The sequence below is a fragment of the Hermetia illucens genome, chromosome 1 (assembly GCF_905115235.1).
Source record: "Hermetia illucens chromosome 1, iHerIll2.2.curated.20191125, whole genome shotgun sequence".
Lineage (NCBI taxonomy): Eukaryota > Metazoa > Arthropoda > Insecta > Diptera > Stratiomyidae > Hermetia > Hermetia illucens.
This window is the reverse complement of record NC_051849.1, coordinates 166,612,402-166,632,936: the sequence shown is the minus strand read 5'-3', so window position 1 is coordinate 166,632,936 and position 20,535 is coordinate 166,612,402. Positions and strand designations below refer to the sequence as shown.

Below are 20,535 nucleotides of genomic sequence, written 5' to 3'. Positions count from 1 at the left end.
CAGTAGCTAAACTGCGTAACATACATCCGATGATGCTAGCCTATCAAACGCAACAAGTGTTTCCTCCAGAACGAAACTGCTAACCGCTTAAGGGCCAGACCGAATTAGGAGACTGACAATCTTAACTTCGTTCTTGAATCTCTCTAACGACATTCCGTCGGCATGAACGGATTCATAATGTGAACCATAACACCCAATTCTTTAAGTCAACTTGCGCGTTATCGCCTTTTCTTTATCTTTGGTGTAGTTTAGTTGGCTTTTAACGGTCACCAGGCAAGAATCATAGTAGGATTCCGGCCCAAGATTATATTTTACATTAACACAATATGAAATCCCATTGGAGGCCGGGGGGGCCGATGGGTCCGATATTTCAAGACCTGCTCAGTGCACCTGTCCCATCAGCTACACTTGAAAAGGTGAAAGATGCACTTAAGCCGCCCAATTTGGAAATATAGGAGCGACTGTCATTATATGAGGATGATGATTCTGAACGATTACACCTCCGTTTGGTTGGTGTGTCCGGATAACTGAGTGGTTAGAGCACAAGACTGTCCTACGGAAGGTCGCGGTTTAAATCTCACTGGTGGCGGTGGAATTTGTATCGTGATTTGACGTTGGACACCAGTTGACTCAGCTGTGAACGAATACCTGAGTCAAATCAGGGTAATAATCTCGGGCGAGCACAGTGCTGACCATGTTGCCTCCTACAGTGTACTGTAGTGTACGGTTACGGTCTTAAATGAAGTGCTTTAACACCGTTCAAGGCCCTGATCCAATTGAATTGTTGCGCCAACGATTATTATTATTCATAGGTTGCGATCTGCGGGTCACCTGATTCGTATGGCAAAGGCGTTAAAACTCGGTGCAATATCTCAGGTAGAAAAAGACGACATGACATACCCTGCCTAGAGGTGCCCCTAATAAAACGATGGTCTAGACCAAACAGCTTCTATGTATTTCGGAACGGTAGGTCTCAAGATGTTTAGTGTTATGGATGATGTCAATCTGATAAGGATCCAGAAAGACAGTCTACTACATATTCCAACTCAAAGAGCTTGCAGAACAGCGAACATTGGACATGAAAAGCCAAATCAAAAATGTTCTGAGGAAGAAGGAAACTCACAAGTACCATACTCAAGAGGCACTAGGGTAGTAGAGATGTGGCCGCTATCAAAGATTACCTTCATATCAAGCTGGAGAATTAGTTCGATGTAAAGGAACTACTGAACCAATACCAACAGCTCTACTACCAAACCCTACTTCCACGTGGTAATCGCTGGGAGTTCTTTCTAAATGAAAAACTGCAGACGGAGAAGGATGAAGGCGAGTCTCCCGCCCCTAAAAATGGGGCAAATTGTACCAACTGGTACTCCAAGTTGACAACTCTACACTGAAAACCTATGTTACGAAGCCACAAAAGGAGACTCGGACAGGATAGGCTTTAGAACTAATAATCCGGCAACAAAAAAGGAGTAACGATTTCCGCATTTCTCATGGAAAGTACGCTCCCTGTACAGACTGAATGCTGATAACCAATGATAATGGATTGTGGATTCAGTTAGCTGTACCCCACGAAATGGTTGTTGGAAGTACATGGTTTGCGCGGAAAGCAGTCCACAAACACACAAACATACGTGGGCCTCTCCAGACGGGACCACTTTCGGCCAAATTGACCACACGCTGATTGAACACCGCCACCTGCCAGCCTTGATGAATGTCAGAACATATAGGGAGGGGGGGGGGGACATTATAGATTCTCACATCACTATCTCGTTGGCATAGTGCTGCGAGCTCGAATTACAACACCAGCTAAAATCGCCTCTGACAATCAGGTGAACCATTCATAGCACAACCCTCCGTAACACCTAGAAGGGAGAAATGGATCCCGCAATAACCGCAGCTAACAGATGTCCTGGAGATGAAGCATCAACAAATGATCTTCACAATCAACTGAAGAGCGTTATCATTAATACTTGGCCCCAGCCACAAGAAAAGTCGGAACGGCTGGTTTGACGATGAATGTAAGCTAGCAGCGGAATGGAAGAATGCCGTATACCGAGTAAAGTTGCATTCTCAAAGAACACGGGTACACGTAGACATCTAACAAGAGCTCCGTCGAGCGAAGAAACGATTTCACAGACGGAAAAAGGAAGCCTGGGAGAAACAACAAGTCCATGAACTTGAAAAGTAAGCTGATGATGATGATTAAACGAACTATTATAAGAGAAATTAAAAAGACGTACAGCGAAACACAAACAGGCACAATTAGTTTGCTTGCGGAATAGGGAAATGAAATGCTGCAAGTTGGAATGCTGCAAGGGAAGAGTTGGTTGCCTCGCCCCGAAAAAAGTTAACACTGGAGGCACTTAAAATGCCGCGAGTATGGCCACCTCCCTGAAGCCTGTAAAAGCAGTCGGGTTATATCCAAACTGCTGCAAAGGATACCGCGAAAAAGATTATTTCGGGAAAGAGCAAGTTTCTATACTCTGTAAAGAAGCAGGTGAAGGAAGGAAGATACATTGTAAGAAGCCACTCATCTGCATCATATAAACCTAAAGCAAAGATGAAAGTACTCTCTCCATAATTTCCTGGTAACCCCAAAAGAAGGCATTTTTAGTTATGATGTTCCAGGTATAGCACAAGCATAGGGAATTTGACGTGGTGCTAGAGAATAGCAATGCCCAAAAATGGATCACCAATTATTTTTGTAAGTGATCAACAATAACAAATTTGAGAGGAGAAGGGTTAATTGAGGCATCCACATCACTGAGATTTCACTCCAAACACAATAGATTCCGTCATCTTAGGCAAGTAAAGAACGAGCTCATAAAAAACAAAGTAAAAGGTATAACAAAACGCAATGGTGCAAGGCTAAGAAGATAGTGAAACTCAAAAACCTTTGGCGTCAAAATCTTTATGAACACCCTTAAAGGAATACTGCAGACTAATTAGAAGCGCAGAACAAATGTGCCCAGACATGAGAAAAAGCCTAAGCAAATCCTGTAATGCCTCTATAACAAAAGAGGTAGGTAAGAAGCATAGAGAGCCTATCTACTTGTGGAAGAAGAGTACAGACTCACTCAGAGCTGAATACCTGAACACGAAGAGGGCAATGAGGGACCGCGATAGAACGACAGCCCCTCAAAAGCAACAGGATGCATATAAAATCTCGAAGAGAAAGCTGCAAAAAGGCTGTAAATGGGACCAAATTCATTTGCTCTGAGTCATCGATCCCTTCTGTAGAGGTAGTTATGGTTAATCTTAGGGAAAAACGTCGCCAATTAGCTATGCGATCTAGATACAGGAAATAATGAGTATGCTGTTTCCTGTAATGAATACGCTGTTTCCTTAGACAGGGTTAATCACCAGTGGGGGAATTCGCAGTAAAACAGAGAAAGTTGGGGTCGAAAACACACGGGTTAGATTTGTCTAGCCGTTCATTATGCGCAAGACAGTTTTACCTAACCAATGGAAAGGCAGCTTGTTTTTTAAGGGTTTTTTTTCTTTTGAAAATTTGCTTATTTCCAAACTTCTATTGTTTAACCTTTTCTGGTACAATAATGAGGCAATGGTTGGTAAATTTGAAAGTTGGAAATTTGGTAAAGTTTAAATAAGCTGATTCAGTTACCAATTCTGAGAGCAGGAGTCCCTCAAGTGCTGCTTCAGATGATTAGAATTTGGCCACAGCGTGGCGGTATGCGTCGGTAATGATAGGTCCAAAAGGTGCAGTAAACGTGGAGTTCTTCTCCAATATTCAAAAAGTTCAAAGTTGATCTTGAATGTATGCTTTGCAATGGGAAGTGGATGTCGGCATGACGCAAAGAGCAGCATTTAGGGGAGCCTTGAAGGGAGTGAAAAAATGAGATTGTTAGAAATCATTCTCTATTATTGAGAGGTAGTGTAGAACCCACGAAAAGAAAATCGGTGTACCTTATGGCCGAAACAACTGACTCAGCGGTAACATTGGAGTGTGGAAATCAAGCCAACGAACCAATGATGGAGTTCCCGGAAGTTAGATTCATTAGGGCATAAACAGGTGGCTTATTATACACCTGCTTCACTAATCGAGCTGATAGCACGATACGAGAAAATGCCAGTTCTTTTTCAGATGCAAAATGCTGGATTGGAGGAGGTGAATTATAAACATGAAGAAAATATGCTACGCTGCTATGTCGATGCAGGTAATCCTCGTTAATAGAATGTTATTTGGCTAAAACAAGTGTCTCCAGTTACTTGGGTAAACTCTCTGGAAGCTGCTTCTCCGAAAAGACACTTTAGTACGATACGGATGTGGGACCTAAACAGTACACCATTACGACTGACGTACAATAGTGTTGAGTCCTCTTGTCTTTCCCGAGCTGAAGAAATCCACTTTGTTCAGTTTGTCGGATGATTTTCAGTTGCTGCCGGCTGCACCATCACTTTGGCTGGAAGCGGTTATCAAGCTTCTAGGGGTGATGATTGACGCAAAAATTAAGAGATAGCTGGTCTATGCCTGTGAGAGATTGGAAAATACTAGGCTGTCGCTTGCACAGATTATATTCAACATCATACATCCATAGATTACTCGTTACCGCAGTGGCTTGCACTACTGTATTATACGCAGCACTGGTCTGGGAAGAACCACTAGCTTGTGAGAGCAATCGGAGGACAGTAAACATGCCCTAAGTGGCGTTAAGCGTGTGTGGCGAAAAAACACGATATGATTGCGAATTACAATGGGTTGGTCAAAGGTTATTATTTTTTTAAGTTTTTGTGCTAAACTCGAAACGAGGGACTCGTAAACGAAGAAAAGGGGGTGTAAGTGGTTCCCTATTTGGTCCGGTCTGCTTCTCGAGTACAGGTGAGGTAGCATCTGACGAGTTGCCTCTGCCCTGGTACGAACCCCTGAAGCCATCTTCGGTTATTATTTTTTGCAGCTTGGGTGCTAAGCCCAAAGAGACAATCAGGTGCTGTCCATTTGGACCGGTCCGACATCAAGTGAACGGGCCTAAAAATGACTCTATCAACTTATAACGAAACCCTCCATAAATGAAGCGCCCATCTTCCAGTTCCCAATTTGAATACACCATATTATAGAATTATTTCAACCTCTCAATCAGGTAGATATTGGAACGTGTAAAGACCATCGCTAATATTAGTCCAACGTACTGGTGTTATGTTTAAATATATGTACCCATATGTAGCTAACGTACAAAAATAAAACTTCCTAAATTAACACGTAACGTGCCCCGAACCTTAGTATAAACAGCAATTAAAATCAACATTGCTACAAAGTTTATCTGCTTACACTAAAAAATTCCGTGACTTTGGACCAAGTCCTAGACATGTTTCGCAGATAAATACGTTATTGTACTCTTTATTGCTATTGCATGCCTCGCAACCGCGACACTTCAAATTCCAGCCATTAGGGCTTTGTAGATGTTACGAAGCGTTAACTTCTTAAATTTATTTCGCTGATTGCTTTCTTATCTATTTATATATCTCCTAAACTGGTAAGCTTTAATTTTACCGAATATAATCATAGTCATCTGTCAGCAGATTACTTTTTACGTTAAAATATAACAAAAGAAAAAGATGAAAGGTCAAAGTGTGCTGTATTTAGAAAGGAGCAGGGCTCAATTCAAAAATAATCCACATAGCTTGGCTAACTCTAAAATTATGTTTGCATATGAAACTTGTACTGGTACACATGTACTTTTTCATGTGCTCAACTTAGAGATGCCCTTTAGTTTATTCTATGAACCCTGAGTACAAGAGGTGTAGTATTACTAACAGAATTAGAGCATTCAGTGTAAACCATTTCCTTCTAACTGTCTAGTAACCGAAAAAAATGAACCCATACAGGTTAACTTAGATAATCAAGGCCTAACGGCATGTCGGATCTTTCGGTAGGAAGATCGTGAGTTTTAAGTCAATCAAAGATGTAGGTGACAAAACCCTCTATAACCGAAATACCAAGCATTTCATCTTCAATTACCTTTTCTTGGAAACTAAAGCTATGGTTTAATGACGCATATTCCGGGCGTTGGAGTACCTATTTAAGTACATACAAACATGACTACAGTTTAAATTTTTTATGAATCTACATTTACAATTAGCAACTTGACGCAACTACGAGCTTGTAACTAAAGTGATATTCATAAAAATTAATTTTAACTATAACGACCTATTGACTGCAAATTATGTCAAACGAGAAATTTTGGTTAATTGGGAGATTGTGAAATAAATGAAACTCCCAAGGTTTTTATTAAGCTGGAAGTCTACTTCCTCAATAAAAACCCATGTCTCATTAAACATGTTTACATGAACCCACTTGTAGGAAAAAGCGAATCAACCATACCCACGCGCCACTGATGCCGATTCCTGACTTCAATCCGCCACGACATTCTGGGAAGTTTCCTACTTCCTCTATTATTTCGTGCTGCACAGCTCTAACGTGGCACATTCGACCATCGTAAAATAGTGGGTTTTATTGTATGGCATTACCAGCAGTAGAGTTGTGGCCTTTTACGGTGTATGACCTACCCACTGTCACTTCGGTCTTCTGATCAGGTTTAGATGCCTACATTTCTAGATGAGATATTCTATCCATTAATGCAAATAGAAAGAGTACGATGATCAAACCGTGGTTGATTTTCAGCCCCACTCTACTTTCCTCCTTCCTCATGTCCAGAGTCACTTGGCCAAGATCTATAAGTAGGGGAGAGAGTAAGCTGATGTCATTAGCGTAGTCGAGGTGTGTGAGGAAAAGTATTATTGTCCTTTCAACCACGGCCAAGGCAACATAAAGAACGTCACCGATAAGGGAAATAGAAGTAGGATCTGAAAAACCTTCAGTTTTCCTAAGGGAAAAAGTGCTTAATAAAATCTTGATACATACTGCAGAACAGAATTAATTCTAAGCTGTACTGTTAAGCGTAGTGAACAAACAGGATTGTTATGTACCTGAGAAAAACAACACCTTGTTGGCCGATTCGATGTTCTTGGGGAGTGAACGAAAGAAAAGTGAGTATATTACCAGGGTTATGAGTAGGGCCAGACATATCTCAATGTTAAGGCGTCGAAGCTGACTCTGTTCTAAGGGAGATTATATACAAAACTTGACTACAAATGTTGCGAAAAGCAATGCGGAGAAGTAAACGATATTGGTTTACGTAACCATGTGAAGCGGTAGACAGTAACCTTGAGCAGGAACATAAAGGGCAGTGACGTCAAAGCAAAAGGGAAGCAAAGTACTTCATACCAAGTGGCCAGTATTTTTATGCAGGATAATTGGGACCTTGTATTCACAAACAGAATGTTTAATTATAAGACGTTGCCTACGCAAAATTAATAGTTAAGAAGTTATATAGTTGAAAAGGAATGGACAACCTGACCATAAAGGAGACAGTTATAGTAAGGTCACTTCGGCTTTTTTCCACTTTTGTCGTTGTCGTATAGAAAAACAGAGTTTCCCAGCGATACTGGATAGAACAATTCCTGGTTTTGCTTCAAAGGGAAGTGGACCGCATAGGGAGCTGTTTTGCGCCGTCCTATTTATTCATGGGATTAGCGGAAGAAATTACTATGACGTGTTATATGCATCAGACTAACCCGGATTACAAAGCAGCTTTCAGGCATGTTCGAAAATGGTACAGTTTTATAGAAACAGGGGATTTCTATCGGGCTCGAAGTTTTCTCGGGGTTTCGGGGCACAGTTATCATTGACACAAATTGGAAAATAGGGGTATCCATTCTTGCATCATTTTCACCCTGGGCACTATTTTCTCTCTAGGCTCTGTGGATGTGGATATATGAATCAGTAGTTAAACGTATTAAAATTTGACTGGTATTCCATTGAATGAAATTGATGAAATATAAGGTAGAGGCCGTACTATTATAGTTAGTAGTCGCAGGACGAAATAAATTCAAAACGCATGGGTAAGCACACGATCGAGTCTATCTAGATGGTAGATTATTGACCGATTTTCAACGAACGTATCAATTGTGCTAGCTACAAAATTAATACCCTACTACATGGCACACAGCCCAATATCGTGGAACCAAAAAAACCTAGAAAATTGTTTTTAGAAATAGAGTATGCATCGATCTTATCATATACAATGCCGATATAGAGGAAAGCCTTGCGAGTAGGAACCATTATATAGGTGGAAAATACTGGATACCAATTGATATCTTTGCATTCGAGGCGCTAAGGTGTACAATAGAAGGCTGCAGGTTGATAACAAGATTGAGCAATAAATAGCGACAATAATAGGGACAAAATATCCGAAGTTACAATGGATACAATATTGACATTATTAGGCAGTCTATAGCAGTTCACTCCACAGTAAAAGAGACCAAAACATGAATATGAATGCTAAGGATATTGACTTTCTGAGCGGAAAGCAATCAAGCCATAATCCAGGTGTGGATTTTAAAGAATCTATCAGGTTCACCCACATAAAAATCTTCCCCACATAAAAATCTGTGGAAGGCATAGTGTCTTCTTTAATAGAAAAGCTGCGCTTAACGACCACGGCGTAGTCAGTTATAAAGGAGAATACAGCAACTTCCATAATGGGAGAAACTAAAAACCCTACTACGGTGGCCGGTGTGCAGTATTATTACCTAAATTTTCTAAAGAGCAAAAGACGGAGGCACCGCAGAGAGCCAATAAGTACCGAGGTTAATGGCTAAATCCTGTCTGTCAGAATCTTGTGGATGGAACTTGCCTAACATTGGTGTGTCGTAGTAGCACGACCTCGCGTGGCAATATCCATCAGACGTAAGAAAGCTAAACTCTCAGCAGAAGGTGAGAACAAGCTGGTAACCCCGATCAACGCAGCGAATACCTCCCCCAGCAGCACTACGCACAAAAATACTAGAGCAGCAAGAAGAAGGTTCCTTCCATAGAAACACAAATACGAACCCGCAAGAAGATGGGGTAGGGTAGGGTAGGTATCAGTGGCCGCCCCGAGGAGCCCAATTAACGCTTTGGTGCGCCGTTTTGATGCCATAAACTCCTAAGACCGTGACTGTTGTTATGGGAGCAGGGAAGCAAAGTCCAGCCGGCTCGGATCTTCAGAGCCAGCCCGTTGTATTCACGAAGGAAAGCAGCTCTCCGACCCTGCAGCTAGAAATCTCTCTGAGGTCCCCAAAGAATGTTTTACCCAGTGTCCGCAGCCTGACTCGAGCCAGAGCTGGGCAATCGCAGAGAAAGTGCATGAGGGTTTCCCTTCCTTCTCCGCAGCTTCGACAATGCGAGTTGTAGGGTATACCGAGCCTAGCGGCATGGTCCCCTATGGGCCAGTGCCCCGTGCAGACCGCCGTAATCTTGAATGCATTTGCACGCGTCTGGCACAGGACTCTCGTGATCGGGCTATGTTATAAGCGGGCCAAATTCTCCTTGACTTGGCACAGCTTGTAGGCTTTCGCCATCTTAGACCCGCGGCTGCTAGGTAGTGCGAGGCCCCCGATATCCGCCAGCGGAACACAGACTGTATTTGCCGAGGGACTGCCAAGAGCAAAGCCTTTCCTGGCCAATCCGTCAGCCCGCTCATTCCCCTCTATTTTCCTATGCCCGGGAACCCAGAAGAGAGTGACTTTGAGCGCGCCGCCCAGATGGTTGAGCGCGGCTCTGCACTGCCCCACCAGGCGGGAAGATGTCATCGTTGAGTACAAGGCCTTGATGGCCGCTTGGCTGTCGGTCAGAATGGCTATGTTACGCTTGGGGTTCAAATCACGCTCCAGCCATCGACAGACTTCCAATATCGCCAGTACTTCCGCCTGGAATACACTGGCGAAACCTGAGAGACCATACGACTTGGATACACCGTGTGTATTCGAGAAAACCCCCGCGCCGACTCCATAGGCCATCTTTGATCCGTCCGTAAAGAATACCGTGTCATAGTCTTGCAAAACGCCGCCGGTGTTCCATTTTGCCCTGGTTGGAAGTTCCACAGCAAAGTTTCTGGTGAAGTTCAGCTTGCGTGTGACATAGTCCGTGGGGGATGCCCAGATTTCCCGAGGTATTTCATCTAGGATGTTGCTGTGGCCGTAGGACTTCGCTGTCCAACATCCGGACTCACGTAGTCTGACGGCACTGCACGCTGCAACATATTTGATGTGCAGATCTAGGGGGAGGAGATACAGGAGTACATTGAGAGCATCTGCCGGGCAGTACTGCAGAGCCCCCATAGCACCTGCACACGCGGTTCTTTGAATCCTATTAAGCTTCGTTCTATTGTATTTCTTCTTCAAAGCCTGCCACCATACAATAAAGCCGTACGTCAGGATCTGATGCACTACAGCGGTGTACATCCAGAGAACCATCCTCGGCCGGAGGTTCTCTTACAGGCATAGAAGGTTATACAGGCCTTCTTAACCCTCAGTTCTATGTTCAACCTCCAATTTAGCTTAGGATCCAGGATTACTCCCAGATACTTTACATTAGAGGAAAGAACCAATCTTTGTTCATTCAGCCGTGGTGGATGGAAGTCAGGTATCCTTGTCTTGGTGGTGAATAGCATCAGTTGCGTTTTGGTTGGGTCTATGCTGAGTCCGTATCTTGCGGCCTACAGGCACACCTTTCGCAACGATCCCCGCGGCTGTCCAATATACGTAAAATTTTGTCCATTACTATTAACCAGAGCACCGGTGAGATGGCGCCACCCTGGGGCGTGCCTCTGTTCACAGCTTTGGTCAAGTGGTTGCCTCCCAGATCCGACTGGATTATCCTGGTACTCAACATGGATATAATCCAATGCGTGAGATACCCCTCCAATCCAATACCGGTCAAGGCTTCCTTGATGGCGTTGGTACTGACGTTGTTGAAAGCTCCCTATATATCCAAGAAGGCAGCAAAGGTATACTGCTTGTACTGCAGCAACCGCCCAACCGTTCCAATTACCTCGTGGAGGTCGGTTTCTGCAGATTTTCCTTTAAGGTAGGCATGCTGGGACTTAGAGAAAGGCGTTCTCTCCATAATCGACCTTAAGTGAATGTCCAGGACGCGTTCTAGGGTCTTCAGCACGAAAGAGGTCAGGCTGATTGGTCGAAAGTTCTTCGTGGACTCATGACCGCGCCTGCCCGCTTTCGGTATGAAAACCACTCGTGCGCGCATCCAGGACTGCTGTACGTATCCACAAGTGATGCAGCTCCGGTAAATCTCAACAAGCCACGGCACAACGCCTTCCTGCTGCTTCTGTAGCATGACTGGCATTATGCCATCTGGGCCTGGAGATTTGTATGCGGAGAAGCTGTTTATAGCCCAGCCGATCCTTTCCTCGGTAATTACCGATTTGATAGTCTCGCACAGCTGGGGTTGCCGCAAACCCTCCAAGCAAGGTTCTGACTCACAGTCCTCCTCTCTGGAGGGAAAGTGCGTTTGAACCAGCAGCTCCAAGGTTTCGCTAGAAGATTCCGTCCAGGAGCCTTCCGACTCTTTAAGAAAGGATGGACTCTTATGTTCCTTGGACAGAATCTTACTGAGCCTCGCGGATTCACTAGTGCTTTCGATGTTCTGACAATAGTCCAGCCAAGACCGCCTCTTGGCGGTCCTGATGGCCGAATTGTACTTCTTCAGCAAGAAGATGACGTATGCTGAGTAGTTAGAGCAAAAGGCTGTCGTACGAAAGCTCAAGGTTCAAATTTCACGGGTGCAGTGGAATTTGTATCGTGATTTGACGTCGGATACCAGTCGACTCAGCTGTGAATGATTACTTGAGTCAAATCAGGGTAATAATCTCGGGCGACCGCAATGCTGACCACATTGCCTCTTACAGGATTCTGTAATCCCGTAGTGTATCGTACGATCTTGAATGAAGTGCTCTAACACACTTTAAGGCCCTGATCCAATTGCATTGTTGCGCCAACGATTATTATTTTCCGAGTTGTCACAATCTCGTAGATGCCGGATTTTACCTAATACTAGCGCTAAGTGCCAAGTATTTAGGCTTGGATTCTACCTTCTTAAAAACTAAAGGAGCGCTGGTGATAGTGGTATGTCAATGGGAGAATCTGTAGAGAACTCCCCACAACATCGAGCACGTATGCAGAATGATATTTATGCATGGTTTGAACCAGACTGTGTGAAAGTCCCAGGACAGCTGTAGCTGACAATATGCAACCACCCGCTCGAGACGTCAAACTTCTTTGATTTCCCGAGGAGTGGCACATAGTTCACCTTCTTCTCTACATATTTCCGTTCAATGTTGCTATTATGGGGGATAGCGACATCAATAATATTGAACGACATGGTAGAGCGGATTCAGTGCAGATTAAGAGAGGCAGAGGAAGCGAGAAAGTCGCGGTTGGTAATGCAATCGATAGGCAAAGGAGGAGGCTTGAGCCATGTTCACCTCGAAACGAAATATAATACTTTGCTGTGGTTCCGCGAGGAACGGGACAGGAGTTAGGGGGTGGTTTTAGCGGGTAAAACTCCTATATGCTGGCACATGAGTATCAGTGTCTTTGGAAAATATCCACCTGTGAAAAATAAATATTTTAAGCGAAACCTTAAAAATGGTGAATTCAATCTCGATGTACCCCAATATTCAATTCTAGAGGAGAATTGCTAGAGTCGATTAGAGACTGGCGAGTGCTGGACGAAGTCTCACTCTCAGATCACCATTATTTAGAATTTAGTCTGACTATTGCAGGCAAATAGTCTCTAATACAAACACGGACTCTTATGAAAACGGATTGGCCAATGTTCAATGAACTTCCTGGCAACAAAGTGGAGCTCCCTAGGCGACACTTTGGACACTTTTAGAGTGCTTTAAAAAGGCTTGTCCTATTTCCCGAGGACAATGCGGCAAAACGGTTCTATGGTGGAACCGAAAACTGGAAAGACTCAGCAAATTAACCAGGCAAGTTCTAAATCGTACCTGCAAAAGCAATAAAAATGAAGGCTGGTTAAATTTCCGAAACTCGCAGCGTGAATATAAGACACTCGTAAAAGGTTCGAAACGAGGCTCCCTTAGAGCATACTGTGAGGTACTGAAAAGTGAAATTAGACTTTCACGGTGTGCAGAGTCCTTAATAAGGATGAGTCTGCCAAGTTGGACTCTCTTAGAAAACACGATGGTATTATACTTTCAAAAATTCCAAATTGGGAGTCTATAAAGACTCTCTTGGAAGTATACCACCCGAGAGAACAAGTCTCAGAGGTGGAGGAAAGAGAATTGGCAGTTTCTGCAAACCTTTCAACACGAAGGTGTTGCAAGGGGAATTGGGACACTACGAGAGCGGTTGTTACTAATGAAAAGGCAAGAGTTTGTATACCATCATTTAAAGACTTCAAAGCACCTGGCATGGATGATATCTATCCAGCGATGCTAAAAGAGGACATAGAGCACTTAAAGCAACTTCTAAGAAATATGTCTTGTTCGGGGCTACGTGCCTTCCCTTTGGCAGAAAGTTAAGGTAATCTTCATACCTTCATAGCCTGGGAAAGATGACTATTTGAATCGAAAGAACTTTAGGCAAATCAACTTAACATCATTTTCGCTGAGACGTCTGGAGAGACTGGTTTAGCGTCAAATTCGCGAGAAGATGCTAAGATTGCACCCAATAAATTACAGCCAACTTGCTTACCAGCGTGGAAAGGCCAGCGAGTCTGCTCTCCACTCTTTACTTGCAAAGATAGAGGATGCAACTCTGAAGGGTGAGTACGCGATGGGTGGTGTTTCTGCATATTAAAGGGACTTTTGATTGTGCGCCATCCCAAAAGCTGTGTGATGCCGCCAGAGAGTGGGGTGTCGATAAAATGTTAATTAAGTGGATCTTCATAATGCTAACGCAGAGATTCCTGTGTGTGCAATGGGTGTTGATCGCCACCTAACATCAACAGAAGCAACGAAAAAGCCCTTAAGGAGGTGTGCTATCCCCGCTTCCGTGGAGTATGTTGATCGACACACTACTATGCGAACTGCAAAATCTACCAATTCCCAGTCAACTTTATGCGGATGACGTGGTTGTGGTCGGGATCTCGGAACGAGGTGTAGAACTACACAATGCGCCGCTGATTTGATTGATAGTGTCTAAGGTGTGGACTTTCAATATATCCAAATAAAACCACAATGGTATTATTTACAAAAAGGAGGAAACTGGATGGTTTTGGGCTTCCAGAGATAGGGGCGTACAAGCTCGAAATACATCACTCAATTTACAGTCCTTGCATTTGTTTATTCAGAGCACTGCAATGAGAGCAGCTCATAGACTAATTCGTTTAGATCTATGGGGAACTAATGGACGTGGAGGGCACAGAACATTGGAAGAGTCATTGAGAGAACTGGATCCAGTTTTTGCAATGCATTCTGATTATCGGATCCCCATACATCTATTTAGTAGAAAATATAAAGTTATCTTGAAACGAAGAGAAAACTGGGACGAACCAGAAGAATGCGTTTCAGGATATACTGAAGTCTTCAACCATTTTATTATATATTGTCCCAAGACAAGTCTTTTGATCACTTCAAAAATAGTTCAGGAATGTAGAAATCTATTGAACTGTGTTTCAAGGGAAACGAAATCTCGGATGTTTCGCACTAAATGCTAAACTCACCAAACTTTAAAAATGCTAGGCGATGACGGCTTTATGGTTTCTTACCAGGGCAGAGCACTTATTATCTGCGAGTTGTTTCGATCACGCTGCTCCCAGGGCAGAGGTGAGGCAGCGTCTGATGATTTGCCTCTGCCCTGGTAAGAAACCGTAAATATTTTTAAAGTAAACAAGGGGTCCGTAGACCAAAAAAAAGAGGGAGTAAGTTGCTCCTCGTTTGGTCCGGTCCAGCATCAAGTTGATGCGGACCTAAGACCCCGCAATTCTATAAAAAATATTTTCACCAAACTTCTCTTATCAGAACCAAACAGACATACGGCAAAGTTTGACTTGTCTAAAAACGATAAGACTTTCAGAAAGTGTCCGGATAGCTGAGTGGCTAGAGCGCAAGGCTGTCGTACGGAAGGTCGCGGTTCTCACTGGTGGCAGTGGAATTTGTATCGTGATTTGACGTCGGATACCAGTCGACTCAGCTGTGAATGAGTACCTGAGTCAAATCGGGGTAATAATCTCGGGCGAGCGCATTGCTGACCACATTGTCTCCTAGTGTACCGTTACGGTCTTGAATGAAGTGTTCTAACGCACTTCAAGGCCCTGATCCAACATGGATTGTTGCGCCAACAATTATTATTATTATTATTTCAGAAATATCGTGGACAATCTAACAGGTTATAATTCATTAGCTGGGCATATGTTCAGAATAGGAATTCTTCAAGATGATAGGTGTCCATCCTGCAATAAGGAAGCGAATTCCACGGAGCATTTTCAACGTAAGTGCCTCTCCTATGGATGGATTAGACATCAGATTTTTGATACTGATGTGCTACAACTGCAGCGGGTAGCATCACATCCACTAACGGAAATTTTACGATACATAAATGAATCCGGGATGTTCCGTTATACGGGAGAATTGAGTGCAATTGATCACTAGGGTCTGGGTGCTCAGATGCTTTGTCTCTCCCCCACTCCAAGCACACAGACACCCCAATGTTGGGTGCCATACATAAAGGAATCCGGGATATTCCATCGGGCGCTGAGGACAATAGACCATTACTGTCTGAGTGCCGAGAAGCTCAACCCTTGCCCCGATCTACACATACACCGAAACAGAGGAGATATTCACACTTGCCATAAAAATCGCACAATGCGGCAAAATAGCAGAAGAAAAGATTTGAGGAAGTTTTCGTCTTACGCTCGATATTTTCATCATTTTAGATGCGACGACTCAGTTTCAGAGTACACACCTTTTCAGCATCCATATGAAGTAAGTCTGGCTGGTCAAAAAGTAATATAGGTCCCAGGGCGAGACGTGGATTGGTTCCCACAATGGAGCATAAGACCTGCGAAACGCCTGCTGAATCAACACCAACAGCTCTACTGCCAAACTCTATCTCCACCTCCACGTGGTGACCGCTGGGAGCTGTTTCATAACGAAAAGTTGCAGACGGAGAAGGATGAAAGTGAGTCTCCCGCGTCAAAAATGGAACAAACTGTACCAACTGGTCCTACAGGATGGGGGTTGAGTAGAGCTGACAACCCTACACGCAAAACAACTTGTTACGAAGCCAGAACATCAGCCTCGGACTGGACTGATAACACAGCGACGAACCCGGTAACAACAAAGGAATAAGAATTTGTGCATTTTCTCATAGAATGTGCGCTCCCTGTACAGAGATGAAGCTGATGAGCAGCTAGCCGATACCCTGTCCCAATATAGGGCTCATGTAACAGCGTTCCAGGAGACGCATTGGACAGAGACCGCTTTTCTGGAGAAGCCATACCATATATTATAGTGGCCATCCAGTAAACCATGTGCTCGGAGTAGGTTTCTTAGTCAGCCAAAAAATGAAACCTGCTGTTATCGGTTTTGAAAACACAAGCGAACGGCTATGCACTCTGCGCTTGCGAGGCATATTTAGAAATATAAGCCTCATTAACGTTCACCCCCTACAGAGGAGACTGCAGAGTCGAAAAAGGAGACTTTCTACGAGGCAGTAGAACGAACCCTCGAAGCCTATCCCAGATATGATACCAAAATCATACTTGGGGATTTTGACAGCCAAGTAGGAAAAAGCCCGTATTCAGGCGATAAGTTGGCTTCCATTGCTTACACCAAAATACAAATGATAACGGACTGCGGATTATTCAATTAGCAGTGTCACACGAAATGGTTGTTGGAAGTACCTGGTTTCTACGGAAATCGGCCCACAAACATACGTGGGCCTCTCCAGACGGGACCACTTTCAACCAAATTGACCACGTGTTGATCGAACGCCGCCACCTCTCAGCCTTGATGAACATATAGGGCGGCCAATATAGACTCGGACCACTATCTCGTTGGCGTGGTGCTCCTAGCTAGAATAACAACACAACCCAGAATCCCCTCTGACAATCAGGTGAGAGTGAATACTGAAGTCATCCACAACACAGCCCTCCGCGAAACCTATAAGAGGGAAATGGATGCCGCAATAACCGCAGTCAACAGAGGTCCTGGAGATGAAGCATCAACAAATGATCTTCACAACCACCTGAAGAACGTTATCATTGATACTGCCACAAAGATACTTGGCTCCAGCCCTAAGAAAGGTCGGAATGGGTGGTTTGACGATGAATGTAAGCTAGCAACGGAACGGAAGAATGCTGCAGACCGCATTGCATTCTCAAAGAACGCGGACACGCCCAGAGACTTATCACGAACTCCATCGATCGGAGAAGTGACTTCATAGACGGAAAAAGGAAGCCTGGGGGAAGCAACAAGTCTGTGAACTAGAAAAGTACAGGTAGCAACCGCCCCAGGCGCGCGTTTTACCAAGAAGTCAACAGGATGAAGCCTTATACGCCTCGATGCTCATCCTGCCGAGACAAAGAGGGAAATCTGATTTCCGACAGAATGGGCATATTGGAGCGAAGGGTTGAGTACTTTGATAAACTACTGAACAACCAGAACATCGGCGAGTTGGAGGTCCCGCCAACGGAAGAAGACGGACAAATACAGTCACCACCAAGTATAGAAACAACAGTCCGTGTAATTCATGGGTTTAAAAATCATAAGTCGCCAGGAGCCGATGGAATTACAGCCGAATTGGTTAAATATGGAGGTGACCAAGTACACCAAGTGGTTCATCAACTTGTGCTCAAGGTGTGGGACAGCGGATCAATGCCTGACGATTGGCAAAGAGGCATTATCTGTCTCATACATAAAAAGGGAGATATCACACAGTACAGCAATTATAGAGGTATCACGTTGCTGAGTACCATCTATAAGATATTCTCCACTATCTTGCTAGACCGGATAGCCATATATGCCCAGAACATCATTGACCCATACCAAAGAGGCTTCGCTCTAGGCAAATCAGCAACAGATCAGATTTTCTCTGTGCGGCAAGCGATGGAAAAACTATTGGAATGTGGACATCAGTTACACTATCTATTCATCGACTTTAAAGCCGCCTATGAGAGCATAGCCAGGATAAAACTGTACACGGCCATGAGAGAATTCGGTATCCCGACGAAATTGATAAGACTGACTAGGCTGACCCTGACCAATGTGCGAGGCCAGATAAAAGCAGCAGGATCACTCTCAAGACCATTCGACATCAACAACGGTCTACAATAAGGGGATATCATGCGTCCTCTTTAACCTGGCCCTCGAGAAAGTGATCCGGGACGCTGAGGTAAATGCAAGAGGTACGATCCTCTTTAAGTCCACCCAACTACTGGCCTATGATGACGATATTGACATCATGGGGAGAACCACCCAAGACGTACAAACTGCCTTCATCCAGATCGAGCAGGCGGCGATTTGGGCGAAATCTTGGGCTGCACATCAATGAAGGCAAGACGAAGTATATGGTGACAATGTCAGCACCAAAAACCAACTAACCAACAATATCAAACCGCACTGGTCAAACGGGAAGAATAAAGATAAGAGACTACAACTCTGAGACCGTTGATAATTTCTCCTATCTAGGGTCAAAAATCACAACCAATAAGAGCTGCGATAATGAAATTCGCGCACGGTTGTTGGCAGCCGATATCGAATTCGTGGACCTCGGCACAAAACCGGTATGTGTGGAGTTCCTTATTAAAGCAGGGCTAGACCGAATACCAGTTGTTGCGCCGTTGATGATGATGATATGAAGTAAGTCGGAATGATTAAGATTTGTTTCACATGAGGTAAGAAAAATATGGAGCGGCAATGCGATTAGTCGTGCGAGAGTATGGGACGAGCGCGGAGTTAGTGGTTACTTCTCCCGTTGTAATCACGTACTATGAATTATCGCGTGACACTCGATTAGGCCATTTATATTTTTCCTTCTTGTTTTCACCGGCCAACCCGTTAACGCTTTTATCTCGATTTTCGATTGAGTTTCAGGTCCTATTCTATTCCGAAACTCGGAGGCAATAGGGTTAAAATACAGGATATTTTATTTCTGCATAAATACACTGTAAAACGGATGAACTTGCTCAATTACTTTCGCCAAATTCCGGATGTGAGGTGTCGTTCTACACTCACGATTGGAAACCGTAGACTGATCTCATCACCTTGCACCCAGATTCACTACAAATCTTTTACTTTTCGGTCACCTTGTTTCGTGTTTCTGTGAGTGGTTCGTCAGTGCGGGTAATTTTTTATTCAACAACCGGCAACTGTTCTGAAAAATATTGACATATGACACAATTAAATAAATTTCAGTCCTTAAATAAAAAACAATCTTTTATCTTATTATATTTTCGGAACAATGGACAAGAAAGTAAACGTCGCTATTCACAGGGTCAGACGCTTGGGTCCCTCAACTTTTACTATCATCCGTGTAAAGAAACCCGTGGAATTTAAAGTTTTCACCTTAGTTTTGATTTTTTTTCAGTTTTCTATCCAAACGATTTATAACGAACGCGGATATATTGTTTCATAGTTACATTCACGGCTCCGCAGAAAAGAAGAGCAGTAAGCTCTAGATCGACAGGAAAAAGGCGTCAATGTACGCTTTGAAAATTTAGCGAAATCAGTTTTTATATGGAAATGGGTACATAGGCAGCCGGTACCTGAATCAACTTTGTTTCATTAGAATAAAAATAATTGCAAATATGAATTTTCACTTTCTATTATAACATCGTGCGTTATCATCTAAAATACCAACCGTTGCACATTTCTTCGTATTACTATTGATAAGCAAACACTGGCTCAGCTACAGATTCACTGTTTAGCACGTCGACCATTTCGTTCAACAATCACCCCCCAAAGCCTTATCTACGCAGACAATCGCGTTAGAGTCCACCAGTTGTATCGAAACCAATGAATAGATTAAAATTTAAAATACGAAGTTTATTTACGATCGCTGCACTTTTGCTGCTAATAGTAGGTTCTTAGAATTCATATCACACCCAATATCTAGCGAATGCGCCCCCGGGGAGAGCACTCCGGCCTAGTCACCAAACGCGTATACAACAGGCAGCTAGCCCAATATAATTCGTTTGAACGCGACTTTTGCAAATATTTAATTAAGTACGCCATTAAGCCATCGAAGAGAGATAATTCCGCCGCGAGTGAAGTTTTCAACGTAATTTTTGACTAAAGGAGCCGACTTGGCGAAACCTATCACTAGACTTTCCTGGCAACACTAACTTTTTTGAAAAATGTTTCAAGAACTGTCAACAAATTACTATTGAACAGAATACTTAGCTTCTACTCAGCTTATTACAAAATGTTATACTACTCATAGATTTGATCCGTATGTGGTCAATTGAGTTAATCTATTTTCTTCATGTATAGATATAAGACATTCTCGCCAGTATTACCAAGCGTGGGGGCACTTTGAAGAGCATCTGCTCTCCTTGCAATTGGCTAGGTCTTATAGTCATCATTTCAGAAACTCAATAGTGGAGGTATAGTCTTACAAAACTATCAAAAGGTTTACCTAAATTTTAAATAACTGCACCCCAAAGTAGAGTTCAGACGTTATCAAAAAATGTCAATTCAATCTCAA

At 43.5% G+C, this 20,535-nt stretch overlaps 1 protein-coding gene across 4 annotated transcripts in view; it reads right to left on the bottom strand.

Annotated features, from left to right (window-relative positions):
* LOC119661408 (ATP-binding cassette sub-family G member 1) overlaps positions 1-20,258 on the bottom strand; it is a 59,768-nt gene extending 39,510 nt beyond the window's left edge. The window contains exons 1-2 of one of the 4 annotated variants that reach the window (XM_038070742.1): positions 19,690-20,258; positions 19,024-19,203 (exon numbers count right to left, since the gene is read on the bottom strand). The gene's annotated coding sequence lies outside the window, so the exon portion shown is untranslated. Of the gene's footprint in view, positions 1-19,023; positions 19,204-19,594 lie in introns of all 4 variants that reach the window. The other 3 variants (XM_038070738.1, XM_038070740.1, XM_038070739.1) reach the window with 3 other exon arrangements.
* Between the last annotated feature and the right edge of the window lie 277 nt (positions 20,259-20,535).